The sequence below is a fragment of the Chrysemys picta genome, chromosome 3 (assembly GCF_011386835.1).
Source record: "Chrysemys picta bellii isolate R12L10 chromosome 3, ASM1138683v2, whole genome shotgun sequence".
Taxonomy (NCBI): Eukaryota; Metazoa; Chordata; order Testudines; family Emydidae; genus Chrysemys; species Chrysemys picta.
The window spans coordinates 86619896-86641800 of record NC_088793.1 but is presented as its reverse complement, the minus strand read 5'-3'; the positions used below and the strand labels follow the sequence as shown (position 1 = coordinate 86641800).

Sequence of the window (21905 nt, the reverse complement as noted above, 5' to 3'; positions counted from 1 at the left end):
ATTGTTGTTTCAATAAAACAGCAATTTACACGTGAGTATTTTTATACATTTTCTTACATATCTACCGTACGTTTCTGTGTCTCTAGTGCTTACTAATAATAAAATCGTAGCAGGCTTGTGTCGGTACAGTACTATTTGAAGTGTACAGTCAATATATTTGTCATATTTTTTATTACAATATTAACGAAAACAGGGGAATGAAATCGAAAAAAACTGTTAACTATTAACATTTATTTATATCTATCGAATCATCTGTGTCAATTGGTAAATAAGGCGTGTGTTAATAAGGAACAATTATTTAAATAAGGGCAAACTAAATTAAAACTATAACTGATTTTTAATTGCATATTGATTTTTTTTAAATTAATTATTTCTTGATAAATTTAGTTTGATATTTGACAATTTAATATCAAATACATATATCTAAAACCCAGTTTATTAGTTTCATTAGTATTTTAGTTTGGTTGTCTTTTGCCGTCTTACGCAAAAACCACTGTATACCTGATGTCGTGGGCGATATTCTAATAACACATCTTTCTTTACTATATTGTAAGACGTAGGTAGAAATATAGATACATAAAAGAACGCAAATTTGTCACTGCATCTTTGTTTGTTCGCTTAAGGAAGGTAGATTTCTAGGGGGGTGCTGAGTAATTTTTTTTCTGAAAAGGGGGGCGCTGAGTAATTTTTTTTCTGAAAAGGGGGTGGTAGGCCAAATAAGTTTGGGAACCTCTGGTTTACACTAATCATCCGCAGGCACGGCCACTCGCAGTTCCCAGTGGCTGCGGTTCGCTGTTCCCCGGCCAATGGGAGCTGTCCTAAAGCGAGAGATGGTCTGTACAAGGCTATCCCCTTCTCCTTGCTGCAGCCAGGAGGTTTGGGGTAGCTGGTGTTCATTTCCTAGCATCTGTCTGTCCTTTCAGTCTTCCACCACGGGTAACTCTAATGCCTGCCTTTTTCTGAATAAGCCTGAAATGGATATAGTCCATGACGTTTCACTGCTGTCTAGAGAATGAATAGTGGTACAGAAGCAGGCCAGAGTCTTTTTAATCTTATTCTCCTGATGTTTGGGGAAACTCTGAGTAACAGTAGAGACAGTGAAGCTGCTTGTAGACTTGGAAAGATGCTGCTGCGTTTGACTTTTTAAAGGGTATCTCTGCAACTATAAGAGCTAATAAATGAAAGCTTGAAATCTACAGAAATTGATGTTAAAGCCCCTTGTTTGCCAGGGCAAGTTCCTCTCTCCAGGGGTGAATTGAATTTTTTTAAGGCCTATTTATAGTTATGAATAACTTGTCATGGATGCATCAGGTTTTTACTATGTTTTCAGATAACATCTCAATAGTTTAATCGGGTTAAAAGGAAAAATAATTCTGACTTCATTCTATGAATCTGAAAAAGTGGCAGAAGCAGTGTTGACAACTTGTTTTGCATCCATGGGTGTTTTTAATAGAATTTATTTCAAGGGATAGAGCTGATTTTTTTTTTAAAGTATAAAAATATCCAGTAAAATATAAGGATAGTAGTGTGTGGTCCATTGGATTGTATGAGAGTCTAAGGGCTTGCCTACTTGAAGAATTAGAACTCAGTAAAATAGGGTGTGGATCCTGATGCATATTAACAGTTTGTTAATGTGCTTTGAACTAGTCCTGTTTCAAAGAGCACTCTAACAAACTATTGTGCATCAGCGGAGTGCACATGGACAATTAGACCACGGCAGGCTAGTGCCGTGTAGATTCACACGCTACCTTGCCACAGTCTACTTGTTTGTATAGGCAAGCCCTAGAAGTCAGAAAGTGTATGTTCTGTTCCAGCTCTCATTTAATTGCTCTGTGACCTTGGACAAATCACTTAAACTCAGCACTTCTGTCTCCACAGAAGGGGAAATTGTATACTTTGCCCATCTTTGTAAAGCACTTTGAGATCTGTAGACAAAAAGTGCTCTATAAGTTAGCATTTACTATAATAGAACATGGATCAGCAGATCAGATCTGTTAAATACATACATTATCCCATCCATGTTTCTTTCCTCTTTTCTTACTCCTTTTCTTCTGGCCGGCAATTTTATAAAAGCATTGGGAATGCCCAAGACGTGGTTTTGGTGTTTGAGCCTCCAGAATGAAATTGGGCAGGAGAGTGGTACAGTTCAAACTTTTGTTTACATTCAGACTTCGGTTTAATTTGGTTGTTCTCAGATTAATTCTTGGCACAATGATGAGACATGTAAGTATCGTGATAGAAAGAAGTAATTTTTAATGCGTTTTGAAATTTCCAGGAGACTTATTCACCACTGAGGGTATATCTACACAGCACAATAAGCCTAGGCTCTGACTCAGGTTTAAGTCCAAACCCCGCTGCAGTTCGCAATTAGTCTGACTCAGTCCAGGAACCCTTCTGGACTCAGGCCTGCTGATGCTGATAGGAGGGATGGGTCAGAGCTCAAGTCCCACTGTGATGTGGATCAAAGCTTGGGCATTTTTCAGTGTGGACGCAGCTCTGGTCTCAGTTGCCAGACTTGGATCTGGAGAGTCAACCGACACTGTCCTCTGAATCTGTCCTTCCCAGCCCTTATTTCCAAAACTTCCCACACGCTTCCCAAGAACAGAAAGAAACTGCCTGGTTCAAATGCAACTGCTCTGTGTTTAACCCTTCATTTTCATGCGGACTGCTCAACTGGAAACAGTCTATGTGGATGTGCAATAGCATGGCCAGCACTAAGAAGTCATCCTGCATGCTGTTTGCTGGTTAGAGGAACATAGATGGATTCTGGTTAACCTCTGGTGTGAGGCAAGCAAGGTGTTCAACTTCTGTAAGAGCATAAGAAATGATTATGTCTACAAAACTATATCTGAGGGCCTGGTAGCATTGGGATCGACTGGACAGCAGAACAATACAGAGAGTAACTCAAGCATCTGAAGACAGAACTGCAAAGTCAAGGATGCTAATGGAACTTCTGGGAACTCTGTTTTCCTGCCTCTTTTATGAGGAAATCAGTCTGGTAGAAAGAACTGTAGCAAGTACTGAGCCTGAGCCCACAGTGGTGCATGACAATCTGCTGAGCAGGGATATTACCCTTACAACCTCTCTGCCCCCATCACAGGCACAGCAAGAGGAGAGAGTCAGTTGTCGAATGAAGGGCAATAAGTGACCCTAGTGCTGCTGGTAACTGGGGAGACTATGGGATGGAGGGATGGAGACTATGCTGCTGGAGCAACTGCAGCACATCCTGGGTCCATATTTGGAAGAGTTGTTTGGGAATGGTCCTGAGGAGCAGTCCACTGCAGAACTGGTATGAGAACAAGCGCTGAAGCTGGAGTCTGGTAAGTTTCTGCCACCATTTGTTTCTGTTAATGGATGGGAGAGATTTTTGGCTTATGGGCCTTTTAAGTTATTAACATAAGTTGTGGTTTTGGTGTGCTTCTGTTCAGGGTGGAACTCACGCTATTCCCCTAGCGCCTTCCCCCTGACGCCATGTCGGCTTCAAAATGGACACCACAAAAAGAGGAAAAAGTTAAACAAGCAGTTATCATGAAATCTTTAGTAGTTGCTAAATTATTGTTATAAATATGGGTTGGGGTTCTACAATGAACAACCTCACATACCCTGCTCGTGTAATATAGTGCGCCTTATAAATCAGCCACACCTGCACTGTCCCAGACCGCCTGTGAACTGAGTTTTTAAAAAGTGGCTATTATGAGTCAAAACAAAACCAGAGTGTTTAATTGGTCCATTACTAGCTTTAGTATACGAGTCCAAGTTACAGCGGAGGGTGGCGATTTGTGTTGAGTCTCCATTGCTAGTAGCGAGTTGGGTCTGTGTGTGGATGCAGGGTGCTTGTAAGGAGGCTGTACTGTGTTTCCATGTTAAATCAGCATCTTGTTGATTTTTTACAGCAAATTGTCACCCATTGGTGGCTGGTGATGAAAGCGAAATTCTCACAGAGTAAGAACTCCATACAGTCTGCTGTGCTCTGGGGCAGGGCATACTTATTAGGGCTGCCTCTGTAACTCACAAGCACCCTCCATTCCGAGATGTGCTGATTGGTCACTAGGTGCCTGAATATCTCCTTAGCGTACAAAGGTGGCTGTCCTTTGTTGGCCTGGAACAAAATTTCACAATTCCCCTCGGGTACCTCCAGAATATTAATGTTCTCCAGCTTGCCCTTCTTGATGGGATTGAAAAACCATAGATAGTACCTAGACCACTCATAAGGCTCCTCCCAACCTCCACCTTGAGAAAATGAAGGGATATAAAAATTATTTCAAATGAATTTTTTATGAGAGTCTTACTGTGATGAGTGATGGTTTTCAGTGCTGCTCCAAAGGATATCTGAAGTCGACGGCGTTTTCTCTGTGAATACACCCCATTAATAAAAAGTGTTATCCTTTGACCTTGAATTAAAGCAGTCCCTTTCACAGGGCTGGAAATATAACTTTTGTCTTGCTCAGACAATAATGTACTCTCATTCTTTTTCCAAGGCCCTTCCACCTCCACAAGGCAAACACATGGCACCAGGAACCTGGGAGTTTGGACCAATCTAGCCTGAGCAAAGAGAAAGAGTCTCTGGGATAGGCTGATGAGAGAGCAGCTAGATAAAACTGATTGGGAGATAGAGTTCCAGAAGAACCAAAAGGAATGTCAAATATATAAGATGCACAAAGGGTGGAAAGAGAGACAGAATCTGTACAGCATGAGGAGAAATTGGCAGACAGATTCTTGAGGGAGTAAGAGCTGCAGAAAAAGCTTTTTGAGTGATTACTTTAGGCCCATAGCTATGAGGCTCCAGTGCCATCATCATCTCTTGCTCTACAGCCTGCAGAGTATGCATTCTTTGGACAATTCAGGAGGTGTCTGGACCATGTCACAGGCAATGAACTCTAGTACATGGAATGAACCAATGTATCCTATGCATTCATTGACTCCTGTTCAGTCATGGCCTGCATGTGCAAAACATGCCAGAAAGGCCAAGGAGAACAGAGGGATGGATACCCAGCAATAATTGAATATGTCATTTGGGCACATGGACTGCTGACTGTTTTGGCACCGAGTTTGTTTATTGTGCTGCATGCTTTGATGGCAGCTGGTTTGACTTTCTGATTTTTACAGTGGCATGTAAATACATGTATAAAATAGTGTTGAATTTGTGCACAAGGCTACAATAACAAATTTTATTATATGTTATGATATAAGTGGAAGGCTTTTCCAGAGATTTCAGTGGGAGCCAGATCAGGCACTATATAGTCTAATCTTTTTCTTCATTTGTATACCAGTGCACCTAGGAGCCCTAGTCATGGACCAGGCACCCATTGTTCTAGTTGGTGTATGAACATATAATAAACAGATGGTCCCTTCCCCAAAGAGCTTACAATCTAAGTATAAGACAAGACACTCAGTGGGAGGAGGGATAGCTCAGTGGTTTCAGCATTGGCCTGCTAAACCCAGGGTTGAGAGTTCAGTTCTTGAGGGGGCCATTTAGGGATCTGGGGCAAAAATCTGTCTGGAGATTGGTCCTGCTTTGAGCAAGGGGTGGACTAGATGACCTCCTGAGGTCCCTTCCAACTATGATTCTATGATTCCTGCACTCTGAGCCCCTCGGCCCCAGCCCTGAGCCCCCTCCTGCACCTCAAACCCCTCATCCCTGCCCCCACCCCAGAGCCTGTATCCCCAGCCAAAGTTGTCATCCCCCCCACACCCCAACTGCCTGCCCCAGCCTGGAGCTCTCTCCCACACCCCGAACCCCTCATCCCCACCCCAGAGCCTCCACCCCCAGCTGGCGCCAACACCCCTTCTCCAGCCCCGTGAAAGTGATTGAGGGGAAGAGGGAGTGGGGAAGTGGAGGATGGAGTAAGTGGGGGGCCTCAGAGAAGGGGCAGGGCAGGGGTGTTTGGTTTTGTGCGATTAGAAAGTTGGCAACCCTACCATTAACTAAAATGGGAGCAGGATTCATCCTAAAATTAATATTCCTTCATCACAAGGGTGCTTCTTACTTATATTCATTTGCTTATTCACTTGTCCCCTTTCACTCCTCCCAGACTTTTAGTAGAACTCTTTCTTGGTGGTTTGATCAAAACTCTAGGCAAGGGGAGGAAAAAAAGAGTAGCGTCTTTAATCTCATGGCTTTATGTTGGGGGTGGACCACACTTTTATTTATTTTTTTTTTTTTACTAAAGGTGCTTCCTGTCTGAAAGGACTCCAACAAGAGCTCATCCCTGTCCACCTGATTACAGCCAAGGTCAAGAACTAGGGTCTCCATCAGGATGCTGTTTCCTTGCACTTAAGTAGGGGCTGCTATAGTATTGGTGAGAGCACTTATTTCCCTTAGGAGTTGTGGAGAAAACCTTTGGCCACATCCTACTTACCTTCTCTCTTGGTAGTCTTGTTGACTTTTGTGATGGTTGGCTGGAGGAAGTGTGGCCTAAAGCACAAGACTAGGAATTAGGAGATCTGGGTTCTTTTCTTGGCTCTGCCACTGTGTTGAAAACTCTTATCCGTACTACCTCAATTTCCCCATTTTACAGATCATGCCTTATAAATACAAGTGTTTTCATTGGGATTACTTTCTTAAGAAAGGCAAGTAGTATCTGATCCTAACACTATTCTAGTCCTGCCCAATTAAGCACAGCTGACAATAGGCAGTTTGTTCACATTATAACTGAAGTTGCTTAGAGCTTAATACACAGATTATAACAAGGCTTGTAATAAATCATTCTCAGTGTTCATTGGAAATAAAATATCTAATATTCAGAGAGTTAAATAGTTAAACAGGAATTGGTAAATAAAAATGTGTTGTCATAGAATTGTCAGAGAAGCTAGAAAGTATTTTTTTAGCACAACTCTACTCCCCCAAAGTCTGTTCATTATGGAAGAACTTTCCCTCTACTCATAGGAATAACCTATCTGAAAAAAAAAAAAAACAGGATTATTTTGACACCATATGTGTGAAAACATCTTTAATTAAAGTGCACTATATGACAGGCTTATGGGTGGTGTATCTGGTTGTTACATTTTTTTGAAATGTTATAAAAAATTACTTTAAATTGGGTTAATAAAGGACTTGTCTACACAAAAACTTAGTTTGCAGCAAACTGGGATGTAAATCTACCTCACACTTGCCTGCTGTGCACTAATGTCTGATTTGGACTCTGCTGCTTCACATCAGTAGTTCCCTAATGCATTTGGAACTACTCCTGTTTCAAAGCACAGTAGATCAAAGCCACTGGTGTACATCATCAACATCCACATGGACACTTAGCATGTGACAAGCTAATGTGCAGTAGATTTGCACCCCAACTTGCTATGAACTGAAGGTTCATATAGGCAAGCCTAGAGAATGACTCTAAAAATAATTCAGATAGGTAGAAATATCACTACCAGAAAATGTTTAAACTAGCAACTAACTCTACAACAATGGTTTCTAATCTGTTTGAGCCACAAGTTACCACATAAAAACATCAGCTACACAAGCAAATACCTGCCATTTCCCGGTCAGCTCTAATCCACAAGGGAACGTTACCAGCTTCAAACTTCTGTTTCATAGATTCAAAATGGGACAAATTCAGTTAAATGGGAGTTTTTCATTTGACATCACTGGAAACAGGATTGGCCCTTAATGTAGAAAGGAGGAGCCCAGAGTACCAATTACAAAAGCTTTAAGTGTTTGGGAAATGCTGCTCTGGAGCAGTACTGTTCTAGGGATAAAAGAGAGGAAAGTTCACTCTACTACTATACACATGATCGTATGAGCTGGTTATGCTCTCAAATATAGCATGAATATATAAAGGTAATAAATCTCAAAATACTTGGATCTGTATGCTCTGCATCGTTTGAGGGTGGATTTTAGACTCAATACAAACACAGAAACAACATTAAAAATATAGCCATAATTTGACTCACAAAAATCAAATAGTTTGTATAAGAAATGTAGTTTTAAAACACTACAATACTTTCCAGACTTAAAAAAAAAAAAAAAAAAAAGCATATGTTGTGAATAAAATAATTTAACTTGCCACAGTAATTCAATCCATTCTTTTTACTAATATATGATTTGGAAAGAAATTTGTGGACTCACATTTTCCAGACAAGCTTTAAAAATGGTATTTTTCTAACAGTCTGATACTATAGTTTTTGTTTAACTTCTGTTACAAGAATGCAACCTGCTCTAAAATTTTAAGTAGAAAATACTTAATTCTTATGTAAAGATGACCCTAGTGTATTTAGTATTGCAGCTATGTCGGTCCCAGAATATTAAACACAAGGTGGTGAGGTAATATTTGATTAGACCAACTTCTGTTGGTGAAAGAGACAAGCTTTCAAGCTACAAATAGCTCCTCTTCAATAAAATATATTATTTCACCTATCTTGTCTACCTATTGTATTTAGAAGTTGAATTTCTAAATCTTGAATATAGTGTTTAAAAAAAAGTTGCAGGTTGGATGGGGAGGGAGTAATAGGATCTCTGAAGCATTTACAACTACATATGCTGGTAGCCAGAATTTTGATGAGCTGGTGCCAAAAGTTGGAAGCCTAACAAAAGAAACAAATGATTTTTCATCTGTATTATTGATTTTTATTACAGTATTGCCGTGGGACCCAGTGAGAATTGGGCCCCATTGTTTTAGGTACTTTTAAGAGAGTAGTAGACAGTCCCTGCCCCAAAGAACTTACAACTTAAATAGACAAGGCAGAAAAAGGATAGAGGAAAGGGATACAATAAATAAGCAGAGTGAACAAAGTGATGGCCTCTAAACATCGTGTTAGCTCTGAGATTTTTTGGGTGGGATTTTGTTAGGAGGGGATTCGCTTAATTACAATGGAAGGGAGATGACATATTGAAAGGACGGGGTTCATAAGGGGAACCAGGCATGGGAAAGGGGGGCGTAAAGGAGCATATAAGGCATGTAGTGTGAGCCTGAAGTGAAGAGACTGGAGAATAGAGTTGGAACCAACAGCCAGTCAGCCCAGGAGAGAATGTCGCGAGTCAGAAACCACTGCCTTTGTCATTGTCCAGTGGTCCTTGCAGCAGTACCAGTTGAGGCTGTTTGTGTCCTTTCCTTCTGGCTTCTGTTTTTTTTTGTCAACTGGGGTATAGACTGTTCCCTGGAATCCCCCCCTCCCCCCCCAATACTCACATGACTTGGGAAAGGGAAGGTGCCACATAGGTCATAGTTAAGGCTATGTTTATATCACAGACATCATGGAAGTCACGGAATCCATGACTTCCAGAGACCTCCATGACATTCTCTGCTGCTTTAGCCCCAGGGGCTGCAGGACTCTGGAGCTGGCAGCCAGTAGGGCCCTGGCAAGGTTCTAGCAACAGGTGACAGGGTTCCAGCAATGGGCGACAGCCTTGTGTGGGGAGAGGGGAAGAGGGATACCTCAAGTGAGTGGCTGGGGGTGTCCCGTTTTCTCTTTGGGAGTGGGTGAAGGGGGAACCCACAGCTCCCAGCCACCATGATGGCAGGGGAAACCATGGAGCCAGAGCAGCAAAAGTCACAGACAGGTCACGGCTTCTGTGAATTTTTGTTTATTGCCCGTGACTTGTCCGTGACTTTTACTAAAAATAACTATGACAAAATCTTAGCCTTAGTCGTTGTGTCCCCTGTTGGGGTAGAGGGTTTGTCAGTTTTTCCCTTTCCAGTGCCCAGAACTGTGCCAAGGTGAGAACTCTGGGAAAACTACAGTCTTCTCTCAAATATTCTCCAGTTCATGGCTTTGATCCGGCAATTCCTTATTCATGTGCATAACTTTGTGAATGAGTGAGTGGAGGATCAGGGCCATAAAACTATATATATGGGGAACTCAAAATCTGTAGTGCCCGGTATTTAGTAACTCCATTGTATCAATAAAGACCGAAGAGAAACATCCATATTTCATGGTTGTATGCCAGACAAAGCACTACTTTGGGGGAGAGGAAAGGAGGATGGAGTCCAAGGCCTACTGTAGGTCATGCGTGAAGTAGCAGTAGGTTTGAGACTTTTGCATTGCAAACCAGATTATCTGCACCAAAGGGAAGGTGCTCTCCTGAGGATGCAGTCATTCCTTGAGAGACTAGGTTGTATGTCAGCCATAAATCTGCCCCAGTTCCAATCCCTCTCATTAATAGTCTCTCACAGATTTTATCTAAGCCTGAGATGTATAGAAATTTAGGTACATAACTATTTCTGTGACGTACTCCAAATAGTAGCCTCTGATGTTTTCCCAATTTTATTCTCCCCCATGTAAACCTGCTGGCAATGAAACTTTTAATTTGATCCTACTCCTGATAAATCAGTTAATTTAATTATGCAATTGAATTCTCTAGTTTCTAAAGAGTGAATGATAGCATTGCTCATCCTTACCTCCTAGTGTTTAAGGATTCGGTATTTTGGAAGTAGGGCACATGCTGCGAATAAACATGTGGAAGATAAAGTTGTGGAGCTATAACATGGATGGAAATAGAACAGAAGCAGAGAGTGAAGTCATAGAGTGAATCTCTAAGACTGTAACTTGGGCTTTTCTCATTACACATGATCCACTGACTGGCAGTGGCTCACAAATGCTAGAAGAAGGTATCTCATATGTTATGGTAATACACTGACAGGAGTTAGGCAAATCCCGCAATTGGTGTACAGTACTTTAAAATACAACAATCTAGGTTGAGAGAAGAATTCTTCTGTTGGCCTAGTTGCATCTAAGTGAGGGGTTAGGTCAACCTTACGATGGATGTCTGGGTGTGAAATTTCTCACAGCTCTGAGCATCGTAGCTAGATTGATCTAATTTTTAAATGTAGACCAGGCCTGTGTGTGAAATCCTGACTGCATTTAAATGAGATGGGCCAGGATTTCACCCAAGTCTTCATATGTGTTTATTGCCATGCTGTTTTGGAGAGGTTCACAACCCTGAGTGCCAACCTCAGGGCATATGCCCCAAACGGGTGGTATCTTCTATAATTAGATTTCACCAACTCAGTAACAAATGTGAACTCCTAAAGTACTATAACAGTCTTGCCATGGTGTCACAGACAGACCCCTTGGACAGTCCAGTCTATCTACCCAGGCAAGCTGGACTTAGTGATAAATGATCACTTACATCAAAGATCACAAAATATTCAGGTTATTTCCCCGTCCCAAGAGATGAGTCTCTTACCCCAGATCAGTTTGTACCTTAGATCTCCCACCATAGACACTGCTTTAGCCAATCCTATAGAAAACTCACTAAGGATTTATTAACTAGGAAAAAGAAATGAGTTATTTACAGCTAAAGCAGGGAACATACACACACATGAGTTAGAGCAGGGGTCTCAAACACACGGCCCATAGGGCTCTTGTGTGTCGCCCGCCAAGCTCCCCGCGCGTGCCCCTCCCCCCTACCCCTCTGGCATTGCCTCCTTCCAGGTACCGCCTCCCACAGCTCCCATTGGCTGGAAATAGGGAACTGTGGCCAATGGGAGCTTCGTGGGAGGTACCTAGAAGAGCGGCAAGAGCTGCACAAGCAGGGAAGCCTGAGCCCCTCCCTCTCCCCCAGGGGCTGCAGGGACATGGTTCCAGCTGCTTCCTAGAACGGAGCAGCACGGAGCCGGGGCCAAGGCAGGCAGGGAGCCTGCTCTGGCCCCAGTGAGCGCCGCTACCACCCCAGAGCCACTCTAGGTAAGCGGCACCAGGCTGGAGCTCACACCCTGAACCCCTCCTGCACCCCCAACTCCCTGCCCTGAGCACCTTGCCACATCCCGCACCCCTCCTGCACCCCCAACTCCCTGCCCTGAGCCACCTGCACCCCGACCCCCTGCCGCACCCCTCTTGTTCCCCACACCCCGCCTGCACACCAATTCCCTGCCCTGAGCCCTCTGCCACATCCCACACCCCTCCTGCACTCCCTGCCCTGAGCCACCTGCTGCACCCTGCCCCCCTGCCGCACCCCTCTTGTACCCCACACACCAACTCCCTGCCCTGAGCACCCTGCACACCTTCTGCACCTCCCCTCCTTGCCCTCAGCCCCCGCTGTACCCTGCACCCTTTCTGCACCCCCTGGGGGCAGCGTTGGGGTGGGGAGTTCAGGGAAGGGACTGGAATGGGGCAGGGAAGTGGTAGGAAGAGGTGGGGCAGGGGTAGGGCCTAATTGGAAGGGGTGGAGTGGGGCCGGGGCCAGAGGCAGCGGGGGGAGAGGGGGAGTTCAGTGATGTGGCCCTTGGGCCAATGCACTAGTCCTCATGCGGCCCTCGGGGTCATCTGAGTTTGAGACCCTTGAGTTAGAGTCTATAGTTTCAAAAGATGACAGAGTTGTAGTAATCTGTCAGCACTGACAGATTGACCCTGGAGATCTCTGCTTTTGTTTCCTAGCTCCAGCCCTGTGAGAATCCAAACAACAAAGAGTTGAAGAATTTTCATGTCCGTTATCTTTATTTCCTTTTTCCAGAATTCAAGCTGGTGGAACAAGCTTCCTTGCACATAGAACCTTCACGGGTGTCAGAGTGCCATTAGCCCAGTCTTTATATTGTGATGCTTCACAATGGCTCACTTAGTTTTGATAGTGGTCCTTGATGGGTAGGGAACCATCCTCCTGCCTGAGTTTATAAGTTCAGAACAGGCATTTTTACAGTTGTAAAGCAAAAGTTACATGTTACCTTATAGCAGGGGATACAGACATTACAAGTAAGATTAATGCATGCAGCAATTTAAAAGCATTTTATAGAGTCTAAACACATCCTTACAAGTCTAACACCTATCTTGAACAATACTAACATGCAGATGAGCTGGTCTGGTTTCCAGCTATGAATTTGTCAGTGCTCAACTGAGGCCTACAGCCTTGGCAGGAGCTGGCACCTAGTCTACCAGCGTCCTATTTTTATATCACCAAAAATAGTGGGCTCTGATCTATATGGGGTCTCTGTGTGTTCCCACAATATAGATTATTTATTTAAAAAGTAGGATATTTTCATAACACCCCCAAATACTGTGCTTGGACTAGATTGGATTTAACTACTTATTTTAATAAAACCACCTTGGCTACTCTTGCATTGCCAAGTTTAGTTATTTGTACATATTGCTTCTCAAACGCAACTGTTCTTTTGAGAGAAATTGTCATGATTAAATCAGGTTCTGAAGTAAAGTAGTTCTTGTACAGTCCATAAATAAAATGTGGTTGGGTTTTTTGCTCTGTAGAGTGGGAGCTTAAAACCTTTCATTAGTGTACTGAAAATTACTAGTATGGGCTTTAAAGAAGAACTATGCTCTCTGGTGGCTTTGTTTAGATGCTAGAATTGGGGCTTTTCCATTAAGTTTAAAATGCATCCCTCTCCAGGCACTCCGTGTAAAGGTGTAATCATTGATCAGCCTGGTATTCTTAATTCAGAAGATTAAACATAAGGAAAATGGTTACATATCTAAAGGAGTAGAAGGTCTAAGAAACTAGTTCATTGTGGATATTTTATGATGATCTCTGATGATCAACAGAATCCCTCATAATGGTACATTACACTCTTACAAGGAGGAAAGTGTTTTGTTCATCGACCCATGTTTCACTAGCTACCAGCATTTGGAACAGGGAAACCTCTCAGTTGATATTGGAGAACAGCCAGATAAAAGGATAAGGAGCCAACAGCATGAAGCAGTTGTTTTTCTGGCAAATAGTTTCTGTATATGCTCATCTTAAAATTAGAAGCAAATCTGAGTTGGGGTAGTTCCTTGTTTAGTATGTTAAATTCTGAGTTGACGGTCAGGAATATAACACAGTCATGTCTGTGGTGAAAACTGCTGCTGTTTCTGACTGTCTTTGCAGTTGCATAGTGGAATCAGTGGCTCCTTTCCTATTCAGGAAATGCAAACACTTTCCAAATTGCTCAGTTGCAATTGGACACCATTGTTTGTCGTTCCTGAACTTTATACTTAATTTCAGATCTAAAAAAAAGAATGAGACTGGTTTTCTTGTTTCTCACGAACATTTGCATTTATCATTGCTGTGCAAGTTTAGTGTTATTTCCAGGTAATGGGATCTAGACTTGGACAAAAGACTTTATGCCCAAAGGGAATTGTAATGGGTGGAATTTTTTGTTAATTGTAGAAGGTCGAATATAAACTAAGAAGAGTGTAAAACAAAACAGTTATAATGTAAATAAACAACCTCCTGATAAATAATTTAATGTAACATATAGTGTACAGTATGGAAAATAGTGAGCAAAATTCCACACTTTCAGGTTTATTATTGAAGAACTAGCCTGACGTGAGAGAGGGGGACACACTGTCTATATTTAAAATCCACAAACTCTAAAGGTACAAAATGGAAAGGAAAGGAAAATGAGCTCTTCACCCTAAAGACAAGAAGAGAAATACATTAATACTTATTTAGAAATGGGTCTAATTTTCTTGGTTTTTCCAGTGGGAGAACAGATATTTGTTTTTGTCGTTTGTACTGAGAAATCTTGATCCCTTGATATTAAACAGCAGCAATAACAAGAAACTGCATTAAAACAGTCTTAAGGATGAGACCATTTCTAAATGGCCCATCCTTTTGTATTTAAGGCATTCTTTGTTAGCAGGTAAAATTCTTGATGGTTTGGAGACTATTTTTATGTACACCTCAATGGACAGACCCTCAGTTGATGTAAATAAGTGTAGTTCCATTGACTGTCCAAATGTTTAGTATGATTCTAGAAGCTCAGAGTCTGATTTTTTTTCAGAGGTAGTCAGCAACCACAACTCTCATGGAAGTCTTCATATGTACACCTCTACCTCGTTATAATGCTGTCCTCGTGAGCGAGAAAATCTTACCGTGTTATAGGTGAAACCGCATTATATTGAACTTGCTTTGATCCACCGGAGTGTGCAGCCCCGCCCCCCCGGAGCACTGCTTTACCGTGTTATATCCAAATTCGTGTTATATCGGGTTGCATTATATCGAGGTAGCGGTGTATATTTAACTCTGTGTCAATGGGAGCTACATACTTGAGCGACTAGAATCTTGGGGTTGGAGCCCCGATAAGACTTTTCAAGTTATTAGGAAGGTTCTTTGTGACAATGACTATTAGGTAGTGCTGTCTTTCATGTTCATGCAGTCATATAATTTGGATTTTTTGATTAGGATTATACTGAATAATTTTGACTTTTGTTTTTTAGTTTTCATCCCAAAGTCTGAGAGCTGATTAAAATACACAATTTCATACAGAAGTTACAAAATTTATAACCCCCATAACAAACTACCAATGCCAGAATCAGAGAGCCCAACCCCTTCATAAAAATAACCCAACAAAAAGACCTGACACATCTGAACCCACCAAACTTGTATCTAAATGGTGGTAATTACTTTCAATTCTGGCTAATTGAAATTTACCATAAAATGGGTTATACTGTTGCTGGGTTGTACAGGATAAGAATGCAGTCAGGCTAGCTTTTTAGGGTAGTGCTGAATGTATCCCACTATGTTCTTGGGTTGGAAATTAGGTACACTGCCTTTACAAAGCTCTCTGACTTGTTCTTCCCTTTATTTGAAATTGTTCCTCGAGGTTTTGAGCTATTCTAGAAGGCCTTTATATGTAAAGGGTTATATTGTAATAGCTTCTCATATGACCATAATTTCCATAGTATTTAAGTGTCTCTTATACATTTAATGAATGAATTTATTCTTATAACACCCTTGTGAGCTAGAGAAATGATTTCTATTTTACAGACGTGGAACTGAGGAACAGAGGGTATGTCTACCCTGCAATTAAAAACCCATGGCTGGGCCATGCCAGCTAACTCAGGCTCATGGGGCTCAGGCTGTGGGGTTGTTTAATTGCAGTGTAGACTTCTGGGCTCGGGCTGGAGCCTGGGCTTTAAGACCTTGTGAGTCGGGAGGGCCCAGAGCTTGGCCTGCTGCTCGAGCCTGGAACTCTACACTGCAGTTAAACAGCCCTGCAGCCTGAGCCCCATCAGCCTGAGTCAGCTGGCATGGGCCAGCAGTGGGTGTCTAATTGCAGTGCAGACATACTCAGCGAGATTAAGTGACTTGGACAAGGTCACCCAGGAAGTCTGGGAGAGCCTGGAATTTAACCCAGGTCTCTTGAGACTCAGTCAGGTGCCTTAATTACAAGACAATCCTTCCTACAACATCCTGTTCGTTGTAGTATATTACACACAAACATTCCAAGCACCTCCTTACCAAAATGTTATTTTGTGCTATAAAACTTCATGCAAATTTGAGCAGCTGCACTTTTAAAGCAATATTGTAAGAGCAGGCATTCCGGATTATGTGGCTTTAGATAGGGCCCTACCAAATTCATTGTCCATTTTGATCAATTTCACGGTCATGAGATTTTAAAAAATGTAAATTTCATGATTTCAGCTATTTAAATCTGAAATTTCATGATGGTGTAATTGTAGGGTCCTGACCCAAAAAGGAATTGTGTGTGTGTGGGGGGGGTCGCAAGTTTATTATGTGGGGAGGGGAGGTTGCAGTACTGCTACTGTTACTTCTGCACTCCTGGCGGTGGTGCTGCCTTCAGAGCTCGGCAGCTGGAGAGCTGCGGCTGCTGTCTGGGAGCCCAGCTCTGAAGGCAGAGCCGCCATCAGCAGCAATGCAGAAGGAAGGAAGAAGGGCATGGTATGGTACTGTCACCCTTACTTCTGTGCTGCTGCTGATGGGGCAATGCCTTCAGAGCTGGGCGCCCGGCCAACAGCCGCTGCTCTCCAGCCACCCAGCTCTGAAGGCAGAACCGAAGTAATTACTGCGACCCCCTCCCTTCCCCCTAAATAACCTTGAGACTCCCTGCAACTCCCTTTTGGGTCAGGACCCCCAATTTGAGAAATGCTGGTCTCCCCCATGAAATCCGTATAGTATAAGGTAAAAACACACAAAAGACCAAATTTGGGGGGGAGGACCAGATTTCATGGTTCGTGATGCATTTTTCATGGCCATGAATTTTGGTAGGATCCTACCTCTAGATCTCTAAGTGAAGGATGGTGGCATGGGATAAAGTGTTTTCCCCTTCTTGCCTGTTTCTAAATTACTTTCAGATTGATGATTAAACACTTAAGTATTTACTTGTTAGGGTTCCCCTGCTTGCCTTTCTGGAATTAAATTTCTTTCACTCACTCTGGAAAATTGAAAGAACCTTGTCATTTTGTTGTAGCCGGTACCTCCCAGACAGCTTTCTAAGGTACTTCACAATTTAAGAAATATGCAGGCAGGGAGTTCTTAGCAATACATAGACGATGCTTTTTTAAACTTGTTCTTTTTTGTGTTCAGGATAATGATACAGATTAACTATTTCCATACAGTGGTTACAACTCATCCTTAAATAACATTTCTAAGGTAATGTTGACCAACAATAAAATATGAAGCTCTTTGGGTTAGGGATTTTTGTTCTGTCTTTGCTCAGTGCACAATGGGACTCCAGTCTTCGATGGGGGGGGGGGCCTCAAGCCACTATTGTATCACAAATAATAATAATGAACAGTCTATTATACCTTGATTATTATTGTCTTGTGTAGAAAACATTTTTAATTCCTGAGCACCACATGCCCAAAGACCTCTTGGCATATTTACATGAATTGAAAGCACTCTGCTTATTAGATATTTATTTTAAGGTCTCCTTTTGATGTAGTGCATGTTTTTCAGTGATGAGCATGGTGTGGCTTTCTAAAATAACTCTGTGTAAGACTGTCTTTTCTTAACTAGATGAACCTCACTCTTAAAAGTTTTTTGTTGGCCTAGTATTTTTCATGTTGAATTTGTTTTTTTCCACTTGGCTAATCTTTTCCACCATGTCTTTTGAATGGGACTTAAATTAATATGGCTATATTTATATATCAACTTGAGCTTGCTACACCATCTTATTGTTGCATCATAAGAGTCAACAGAGCTCTTGCAATAACAGTTGCTAATTACTTGTTTGAAATAGCGAAGAAGCCATAGTAGTTTCCTTTCCTAGCTTTTTTAGCTCCTGTAGACACAATGACATGTAATATAGTGTGAAACAGTTTTTAAACATGGTAACAGTGTAGCATGTTTTGTCTCGTTTCCATACAAGTACATTTCCACCTATATTAACAAACGATTTTAAGGATAATCTTTAACATGGTTTGACTAACACTGTTCCTTTTGTTTAAAAAAGAAAGTCCTAGACAGGGAAACTTGGCAAACAGTCTTGTTGGAAAATGATAAGCGTGTCTTTGTCAGAAGTATTTGAGTGTGGTTGTTACAGCCACATGGGTTTGGAGTGAGTGCTGCTTGGAGAGCATCTTTTACTCCTGAGGGAATTCTGTGCCAATTTTTAAAAATTCTGCAAATTTTATTTGTCAATAAATAAATGTGGAGGCTCCAGCATGGCAGTGGGGAGCACAGGCCATTGACTGCACAGAGGTGGGAGATCACTATGAAGCTCCCCCCAACCCCACCCCAGACATGGACTCGGCGGCACCTGACTCTGACACAGCACAAGGGCTGGGCCTGCCCTAGAAACACCCCGGGCCCTGCCCCTCCGTGTCAGGTGCACCAGATGTGGGCAGGCAGGCTTGGCCTGAAAGGATCCAGGTGTGGGATGAGAGGGCTCTGTGTGGTGCAATCTGGGTGCGGGTGGCTCACTGGGGCATCTGGGTGGGGGAGGGATCTGGATGCACAGGGGCTCGTTGAGGGGGTTCCAGGTGCAGAGGCAATGGGACTCTACAGGGGGGTCCAGGTGAAGGTGTTTGGGGTTTAGCTGGGAGGATGTGGGGCTTGGCAGGGGGCTCTGGGTGCAGGGGGTTCATCAGGGTGTTCCAGGTGCATAGGCGGTGGGGCTCATCGGGGTGGGGGTTTGAGTGCAGGGGGCTCGGGGAGTTGTCTTGGTGTAGGTGTGGAGCTCTGGATGCAAAGGGGTGGGGCTCAGTGTGGGTGTGTGTCCAGGGGCAGGGGGCAGTCTGGGTGAAGGGGTGGGGGTTCGGATGCAGGGGAGGGGCTGATGGAGGGGGCTGGGTGTGGCCAGGGTGGGGGTTTGGATGTGGGGGGCTTAGTGTGGGGTTCTGGGTGTGGGAGGTGAGGCTTGGTGGAAGGTTTGGCTTGGGCAGAAGGGGGAGCAGCTCCCTGTACTGTGACCGCTCTCCCAGCGACTGAGGAGCAATAGGGGATACGTCTATACTTACCTCCGGGTAAGCAATCGATCTTCTGGGATCGATCCCGGAAGTGCTCGCCGTCGACGCCGGTACTCCTGCTCGGCGAGAGGAGTACGCGGAGTCGACGGGGGAGCCTGCCTGCCGCGTGTGGACCCGGGGTAAGTTTGAACTAAGATAGATAGTTCGACTTCAGCTACGTGAATAACGTAGCTGAAGTTGCGTATCTTAGTTCGAAGTGGGGGCTTAGTGTGGACCAGCCCAGGGACAGAAAGCAGGGTGTGGAGCCAGGGGAGGTTTCTGTGGGTGGATCTGACCTGACCCCAGCCACTCTGTACATGGGAAATGCTCTCCTCCCCCAGCGCAGCTGGGACTAGCAGCTGAGCCTGGCGCATCCCAAGCCCCAGGGCCGGATGTAGGGGGGTGCAGTTCAGCAGGGGTGTCTGAGTGCAGCGGGGTTCCAGATGTAGGGGATAAAGCTCAGTGAAGTGGGGGTTTGGATGTGGGTGATTCGGTGGGGTGGGTTTGGGTGTGGGGGAGGTGAGACTTGGCGGGAGGGTCTGGATGCACAAATGGATGGGGGGTGGGTCTGATCCGGCCCTGGATGGGTTTGACCTGGGGTGTCCCCAGCCCTGCCCTGCCCCCTGCAGTGATTTAACTCTTCGTTGGCTGCTGCGGGCGCCCAAAACAACACACCTGCCCAGCCGGGGAGGGGCACATGAACGGTTTTGTGTCTTCCCTTTGCTTTCCTGCTAGAATGTCATTTTTCTGCGTGGGACATGTGTTCTGTCCCCACGCAGTGGAGCAGAATTCCCTCAGGAGTAATCTATGAACAGCAGCAGAAGAGGCAGAGGAGCATTTCTTCTCCAGACTTAAGAAGACAATGTTGATTCTCATTTGGAAGGTTATCTTTACAGTCAAAGGACTAGAAACTTAATTATTTTGTTTAAAAAGGTTTTTTATTCTGCAAAAATTAATGGTGTGTAAAGGCAAATAGTTTCAAGTGCCGTCCTAGAACCCTAACAATCCAGCTTCAGAGTAGGACAGTGCACCTGGCATTGATGAGAAACCTCTTGGCCTTCCAGAAAAAGCAAATTGCCTTTCCTAGAATTAGATTTCCCAGCAACCTTTTGTACTGTTGATGATGATTGTCATGCTGTCTGGAATGGCTCATGACCATGAGTGCCAGTCTCAGGACAGACTGTCAAGAAGCAGGGCAGAAATTCCAAACTGGTTGTATGTTCTATAATTAGATTTCACCAACCCAGTAACAAATGTTAGCTCCTAAAGCACTATAACAGTCTTATCATGGAATGACAGACAGTTCCCTTGGGAATTCCAATCTATCTTGTCACGCAGGCAAGCTGGATTTAGTGATAGATGGTTGCTATACATCAAAGATCACAAAACATTCAGGTTGCTCCCAGTCCCAAGAGACCAGTCACTTACCCCAGTTCAATATGTATCTTAGATCTCATACTAAAGACAATGCTTGTAGCCAGTACTACAGTAAACTATCTAAGGATTTATTAATAAAGAAAAGAAATGAGAGTTTTTACATGGTTAAAGCAGGCAAACATACACTAGAACCTTAGAGTTGCGAACACCAGAGTTACGAACTGACCAGTCAACCACACACCTCATTTGGAACCGGAAGTACGCAATCAGGCAGCAGCAGAGGCAAAAACAAACACAGTACAGTGCTATGTTAAATGTAAACTACTTAAAAAAAAAAAAAGGAAAATTTAACTTTTTTTTGACAAAGCAAGGAAACTGTTTCTGTGTTTGTTTCATTTAAATTAAGATGGTTAAAAGCAGCATTTTCTTCTTCATAGTAAAGTTTCAAAGCTGTATTAAGTCACTGTTCAGTTGTAAACTTTTGAAAGAACAACCAAAACGTTTTGTTCAGAGTTACAAACATTTCAGAGTTACGAACAGCCTTCATTCCCGAGACGTTCATAATTCTGAGGTTCTACTGTATACTCAAATAAATTACTATGGTTTCAAAAGTTGACAGTTGTAGTAATCTGTCAGCTCTGAATGTCTTTTAAGATTAACTCAGGTTGACGGTGGAGATCTCGATTTCTGTTTCTTAGCTCTGGCACTGTGAAAATCCAGACAGCTAAAGATGAAACATTTTCTTGTCAGCTATTTTTTTTTTCTTCCAGAATTTAAGCTGATGGGACGAGCCCTTTTATACATAGCCTCTTCGTGGGCGTGAAGGTGCAGTTAACAAAGTCTTTGTATTGTGATGTCCCACCATGCTCCATTTAGTTTTGATAGGCTGGCTTAATGGCAGGAGATGATATCCCCTGACTGGGTTCACAGTTTCAGAGCAAACATTTTTTGTACAGATACAAAACAAAAACTTAAATATTACCTTGTAGCATGTGATAAAGATATTTATAAGTGAGATTAATGCATGCAGCAACTTACAAGCATTTCAAAAAATCTAAACACATTGTTATAAGTCCTATACCCATTGTAATCATACTAACATACAAATTAGTTTCCAACCGTGAATTTGTCTGTACTCAGCTGAAGCCTAAAGCCTTGGCAAGAACTGACACCTGGTCTGCCAGTGTCACAATGATTCTAAACCTTCTGTCGTCCACCCCTCCCCCTCCCTGCCCCAAAATGTAGCACTTTGCTGGATCCGCTTGTTCTTCTGAGTTACATCCCAGAAAGTCATCATGGTCTCTTGCATTTGGAATCCTGCAAGATTTAATTCTCTTTATCCCTCCTCCTCAACACAGGTTTAAGACTACTCATAGACTGTGAGATGCCATGAAGTTGTTTTCCGAGTGTGCAGATGGAATTTTTCTTATAATCTTGTTCCGTTGTCAAGAGAAGATATTTCAGTCTTT

At 43.1% G+C, this 21905-nt stretch overlaps 1 protein-coding gene and 1 long non-coding RNA gene across 3 annotated transcripts in view; both read left to right on the top strand.

Moving 5' to 3' along the window:
• The window catches only part of REV3L (REV3 like, DNA directed polymerase zeta catalytic subunit), a 241847-nt gene that overhangs the window by 7344 nt on the left and 212598 nt on the right, over positions 1-21905 (top strand). The window lies entirely within an intron of this gene.
• Positions 383-8540, top strand: LOC135982635 (uncharacterized). Its single transcript, XR_010600098.1, has 2 exons — positions 383-3320; positions 6171-8540. It is a non-coding gene; the product is annotated as an uncharacterized LOC135982635 (long non-coding RNA).